This window comes from Pyrus communis, chromosome 8 (assembly GCF_041283825.1).
Source record: "Pyrus communis isolate YQ-2024b chromosome 8, ASM4128382v1, whole genome shotgun sequence".
NCBI lineage: Eukaryota > Viridiplantae > Streptophyta > Magnoliopsida > Rosales > Rosaceae > Pyrus > Pyrus communis.
Window position 1 is genome coordinate 2,831,897 of NC_142572.1, and position 7,345 is coordinate 2,839,241.

Genomic DNA, 7,345 nt, shown 5'->3' on the forward strand with positions numbered 1-7,345 from the left:
GAACTCACGCTGTTGTACAAGAGCTCGACTCCTTTCCACTACTGTAGTAAAGGGCCACTAATGGATACTGGAGCTTTTCACTACTGTGGTAAAGAGCCACTAGTGGATACTGGAGCACAAATAAGAGCATGATAGCATCAATGACATGGTAGCATCAACGAGTACTAAATTTAGAAGTCAGAGACCTATAGTTAAAGAAAGCACAATGAAAAGACCGCATCACTCTTTGATGATCTTACAACCATCAACAAAAAGTATTGCTATGAATTACGGATCGAACTTCATCCTCATAATCTTTTTCAAGTGCACAAAAATCACGATCTCATATTTGAACAACAGTTGCTGCACTAAGGTTTAATGTTAAGCAGTAGGTCATAGCTGCTAAAGAAAATTTCTCAACAGAGCAACAAAACGACCACAACCCAGGAGATGGAGATGGATAGAAAATACAATAAACAGAGAGTGGTTGAAGGGAACAGACCAAGAGAGATTACTATCAGCCCTACAGTCAAAGGCAAAGGCCTGTGGTAGTTTGTCTTTCCTCTATTTTTCTCCCTAATGTGAGGATTTTCTTCGCTCTCTGCTAGTTGGATTAGTTGGTTCGTGTATGTTATTACTGGCTCACTTTTTACAAGTGGAACACTTTGACAGTTGCATATATAGAAGGTTAATTACGTTATGTTCTTTATTGATACCGCGAGGAATTCATTAATGATGTAAGGAACAATTTTTACAGAACATTCCACTATATGCTTAATACTACATTTTTTTTTCTCGAAGCCTTAGCTATCCCACACTTTGTAGGGGAACAATTTTTACAAACATTCCACTATATGATTAATATTACATTATTATTATTATTATTTTTTTGGAAGTCTGATGGGTATCCTATACTTCGAAAGATAGGACTAATTTCTAGTAGACCTGAAAAGACTAGAGGCATTCAGCCTACTTCTAACCATAGTCAAATGATATACATTCTCCCAAAACTCTCAACCAAAAAATCTCCAGTGTTTTTGCCAGCTTTAATGCTTTATATTACATTAATAATACAACAATGTACACACTTTAGCTAGTTGTGGTATATATACTGACTTCTTAGAGTTATATTTTAAATAAATAAATAATGCGGGGTGTGCTATATATCCACACACCTTTTGTTAATTTATGTCATTTGATATTCTTCAATTCATTAGATCCGACTGTCAAAAATTAAAAGGATGTGTGAAAAGTAAAAAAAGATATGTCGATGTCACACCTCATAAATAAAAGATAATACGGGCATAGAATGGCCCTTGCCTCAAAGTAACAGCCATTTTCATAATTGAATACATATTGCACTAAATTGATCGAGGGATTGATTCGATCTTATATAAACATTTGTTCATGGAGAGTTTAGTATCTTTGGGCTTGTTTGATGCTTAGGAATTAGGATTAGTTGTTTTTGGACAATTTACCAGATTGAGTGAATGTTGAATAGAAATATGGACGTCAATTTTCATATTTTGTTCAAGTGAAGGTAAAACATGAAGTCATGAAGAAAACTTGTCCCTCTCAATTAATCCTACTATTTTTGTGTGAATTAGATAAATTTTCTTCATGATTTCATCTTTTACCTTCACTTGAACAACGTATACAAGTTGGCATCCATATTTATATCAACATTCATAGAATTAAGTGAATTGTCCAAGCCAAACAAATCCTAAACATCAAACGAGGCTTAGGAGTCTAAATTATACTACGTATTGTCGCACAATCTGTTCTATTTTATGGGAATTGAAATAGCTAATAATTAATAACAAAATATTTGCACTAAATATGCTAATACACTAGCTATAAACTAAATATTAAGATACAGTCAAGTTAATAAATAATGGACTAACCACACCTACTGCTTAAGCATCAGCTGGTCTGATTCTGCCAGTTGGTTTTTGGGTGTTTTTTTTTACTGTTTTCAATTACTAGAATTCAAATAAAAGAAAGAATTTAGTAAATTCAACAGTAAGTATATATTCGGTATGGTAATAATTTTGTACCTCTTTGTGCATACCAGTGTATGGAATTGGGACATAATTTTACTCTTTCCTCATCATGCAAAGGGAAAAGAGCATAAGGCAATTAGTTGGTATGATCAATTTTTGATATTTGGTGGCTGAAATGATCAGTATTTAGCAATAATAGCATACAAATTATATTACACAACGATGACATAACAACCGCACAATAACGATGACATGATAACGATTGATAATTTCTACTAGTATCAAAACTTGATCATTCCAGCTAATTGGCAAAGAGTATATGTGCCTTAATTAGTAATTAAGGCAATGAAACAGTTGTTGGAAGAAAAAAAGCAGCACATAATGGCAAACCACCCTTTTTCAAGTGACCATTTTAGGCCAATCAAAATCTATGAATATTCTACTGTCTACGCATGAATACAAAAGGGTAAAGAATTTTAACGAGTGAATTTTTATATGGATCATTGTCTAAGTGGCACAGATCAGTAATAATAATCCTCAAATATTCCTAACTGGATGGAGGTGGATAAGTTGGAATTACAGCAATTACAAAATTGTGTTAGGGGAACTCACACCCAAAAAAGTAGATAAACGGCACCAAGAGAGTGCACCATTGTAATTTGTCTTACAATATCCACATGAATAATGTGAAGGAAGCCAAATTTTTAACTAAATTCATAAACTAAAAGACGTGTAGTACTAGAAAATAAGTACCTTAATTACACTCAAGTAATAATTCAATCATGAACATCCACATCATTTAGTTTACAAAATTTGATTTAGAAATTTTGTCACCAATCCTAAAATTACCCTATTCACATAGGCTTGTTCTTTGTGTACACTTATTAGCCTATTCACATAGGCTCATTCTTTGTTGAGACTTCTCTTACTCTAAATCCAATTGGTTAAGGTACCAAGAGGATACATAAAACCTAAACTTTTTACGATTTTTTTTTATTTTACTGCTTTTTTTCTCCTTTACCTTTTTTCAACCTTTTTTTTATACAACAATATAAGAGGGTGGATGAACAAATTAGTTACAAACTTATCATTCTTGAGATTTAAACTTAAGATATTTCACTTACAAGTGAAAATAAATACCATTATACTATAGTACTTCGTGACCACAAAATATTTCACCTTGACTTTATATGGTCTGTCCGGTATTGTCTTAAAGAATGATTTTTGAAGGATAGTTTTAGAAAGGAAAAAGAAAAAGAAAAACCGACAAATAGAATTGTGCATTTCTATAATGTGAGAATGTGCGAGGTTGTTTAATAAGTGATGTTTTCAATTTTAACTGAAAATATAGAAAACGTATTTAATTGGTTACAAAATTATAAACATCCAAAATCAATGCATATAGTATGCATACCTTGATAATTTTTTTTAAGTCTTAAATGTGCTTCCTTTCAGTAATTAGCAGAAAATAATCATAAAGCAAATTATTGATTTAATCTTTGCAAAAGAACACAAAATGGCATTTGTTGGTGTCAAAACTTGGAAGGAGTTTGGACTGAGTTCAAAATGCATGTATCTTGAGTGTCGCTTTTGGTCTAAAGGGAGGCTCCGGAGAGTTGGTGATCTACCATCATTGGACCGGGTATGGCCCGATGGCAAAACCTATTATGGGCAGCTTAGAGAGCCTATATCATACTCGGAGAGCTCATGACTTGTACCATAGGCGGCTCAGAGAGGCCACAGTCTGTTATGGCTTAAAGGCCCATTACCTTAGGGCAGACTATGTCTTATTTTCCTTAAGGTAATTTGGGGGTCTACTCACAATGTCAAGGGCAAAGCCGTCATGTTCAGCATATAATCCATGTGTCCTTCTCCTATTAGATGTGGTTAATTTATGTCTATACAAGCTTGCCACTGTTGGAAGCTGCCAATAAACAGGGTGTTTGAGTGCATGTTAAAGATGTGCGTTAATCTAAGTTCTTAATCAAATGATTGTGCACTAAGTGCGATGTTGGTTTAGTTAGGTTCTTTTATGTGCCTCTAGCGAATAAGGACAAAAATTTCAGTGTAACTCTGTGTATACTTGCCAAAAAAGTAAATAAAAGCAAAATAGAAACTCAATGACAAAAGAATATATTCATCTCATGATGGAGTCAAGATTACAAATGTTCACAAAAGTAAAATCTAGGTCGATGGGCCGAGCTTCATAACTTGAAATGTAATGAAAATAGTAAAAGTCTAGCAAGATTTAGGCCATGAAGGGTAAGATAACGCTAAAGGAGCCCGCCGAAATCACTAGTTTCAGTTTGAGCTTAGTACAAAACATTTATCTCATCGAGAAAGTGATGGTGGTTGGAATTGTACATCAACCAAATCATACCATGGCAGAGCTATAAAAGTTTTAGATCTCCATGATGGTAGGCAGTATTTTCTTCGAATGAAGGCTTTGAGATTGTAGCTAAAGAGCTAAGTGAGTTTTTGCTAAAGAGCAATTGAGCTTGTGCTAAAAAGTAGTTGGGTTGATTGAAGGATCACACAAGGATTTTGTTTAATTGTAATGATTGAATTTGATGAAGGTTCTGATCTTGAAGGCTTATGGCTCTATTTAAAGGCAGGGGAGATGGAGCAACCTTGATCATACCAATGGGCTGGAGCTGGAGTAGATCGATTATTTGGCACTAATAGTGATTGTAATTCCTAGTTGGTGACCTTCAGTTTTATCTTGAGAAGGTTAGCACGATCTTGGTAGTGACCTCAGCGTGTCAGATGACGCGTATGCATTTATGAGGGCGAGATGACGCATGGTAAACGTGCCTCGGAGAGAACCGTGTATAACCCTCGGACAAGTTAGATAGAAATGAGATGGTCATCCAATCCCTGATTTGGACTTCAAAGTTGGTGGGTCGGAATCGTGTGACTTTTGCGTACATAAAAATAGATAGACCATAGCAGGCCTTATTTTTATTATAACTCAAACAACATCTTATCCGTTAACTATCTCAGGAAGCGTTAGCCAAGTCAAATGAGGAATTTCGAAGAGGTTCAATTGAACGTATGAAGGCGGAAGCTAGCTAGGTTAGGTATGTATATAAACTAAAGTGCCTCATACTTTTCAAGATATGATGTTTAGCAACTAAAATGTGCACCTTTCTTTTGTCAAAACATTCACTTTGTGTGGTCACAAACACACAGAGGCATATATATCTGTGTGTAATTAGAGGTGCCATGTAGCTTGCATGCATGCTCGACTCAAATGGGGCAGCTATTAATTTAGTGCAAAAACCCAATCAAAAGGCCTCTTCAACAACAACAACCACCACAACCCAAATGAATAATCATGGCTGATGGGAATCCCAGTTGGGATATAAAGGACCATTTCATTCATACGAGTGCTCAATGATGATCCGCAAAGCAAAGATACTTAGATACCCCCGGTCCCCCACTCTCGATAAAGCTTTTACAGTTGGGAATTTCAGCAAAACCTGAGTTGGCAATGCCTAACAAGCTGCTTTTGCTTTTCATGGCCGATACTTGTCTATTTTTCTTCTGGTGGAGACGCTAACGTGCGCCTGAATCATGAGCGCACAATAACAACTGCATGCTTTAGTTACAACTTACAAGTATTGGACATGCTAAGGTTCTCCAACAATATATATATATATATATATATATATATATATATATATATATATATAAGGATAATGCTAAGGAGATGATTGAATTATTACTTAAGTGTTGATGTGGTTGTTAATGATTAGATTAATTATTACTTAAGTGTTTATTAACGTGCTTATTTCTTATTGATGACACATCATTTGGTTTATAAATTTAGTTTGAAATTTTGGTTTATCTAACATTACCTATATATAATGTATTGGACATGCTTTTCTTTTTGGTGTGTGATAAATTGACAACCACTTCTAAAGAGTGATGCAGATGCTCATGCTTGAGTGGCTAATTAAATTAGTTGAAGCAAGTAATTAAATTGAAAATTGAGATAATCAGAGTTGTAATTAAGGCCTTCAAATGACCACACACGTCTAATTAGAAGATTATTTTCATGCTGCGGCAAGCCGCGTCCTACTGCGTTGAGAAAATTAATATTCTTCATATTCTTTATATCTTATAGGATAGAATAAAGTCTGATTTTGATGGTCAATTCTCTCTCATTTGTTTGCAATGTAATCGTTTTCTATAGGATGGAATATGAAGCAATATAGAATTGGTGTTGCTGTGGACTTTGGAGGGTGTATTCACATTTTGGAATGTAGAGAATGTTGGAAATATTGGCGATATGGATGCTACTTCTCCTACAACAAATCATATAAGATAAATATTAGTAAATATTATTTCACATCGAAATAATAAAATAGATAAAACTAATATATTAACAACAAAATACTTATCTTTATAGGTAGATAACGTTTTTCGCCGATCCTTGATTAGAACGAGATTTTAGGTTGAGGTGTGTAGTCATTGTCATTAAGAGTAGATTTCGCCCCTCTAAGACAATGTCTCGGTGTAGCAGGTTATGACGCCCTACTCTTTAGGATACAACAACCTATGATCCTTGTAAGCGTACACTTGCAATACTCGGATCCAGTGAACAACTCAATTCTTTCCTTTGGCATATATGAGGTGGAAATTATAATAGCATTTTAGAGAATACATGAAATTAAAAGAAGAGAGGACGATGAGATTCTTTTCAACTAGTGGAATTTGTAAGAAAGAATTTGAAATTCAATTGCCAAAATCTACTCCAGGGAAAAAGATAGAATATATATATATATGACAAAATACAAAAGGACTTTGGAGGATTAAAAAGATGATTGATTGGGCAGAATCACAATTGTAATTCAAAGTCCATCAATTGTAATTCAAAACCATTCATTATACCTCAACGTTATAATGCATCATTTTTCAGTTTTACAAATCAAAACTGAAATTAGGAATTTAAAAACAAATTGAATAGTATTAAAGTGACCACTGAAGAATTGTATTTTGAAATACCCAATTTAAATTCCAACAATCCCTCACATATTTCAAAATACAAATCGACTCACAAGAAGAAGGGAATTAGAGAAACAGAAGTATAATGAAAGGACAAGGAAGTACCAAAGGAAAGTGAGAATCCAACGCATCAGAACTGGTGTCTTTTGGACTATGAACCAGCCTTAGGACGAGCTAGTCATAACTCACAGAAATTTGGTGAAAATTTAATTTTCTATGAACCAAGATTTCTTTGTGTGAATCATAGGACTAACCATCCATATTGAATCCTCGGAATCGAGCTTGTTCTAACGGGTTGGCACAAATAGGCCATGCGCCCACCTGGATATTCATGAGTGCTCTAGATAACCTGC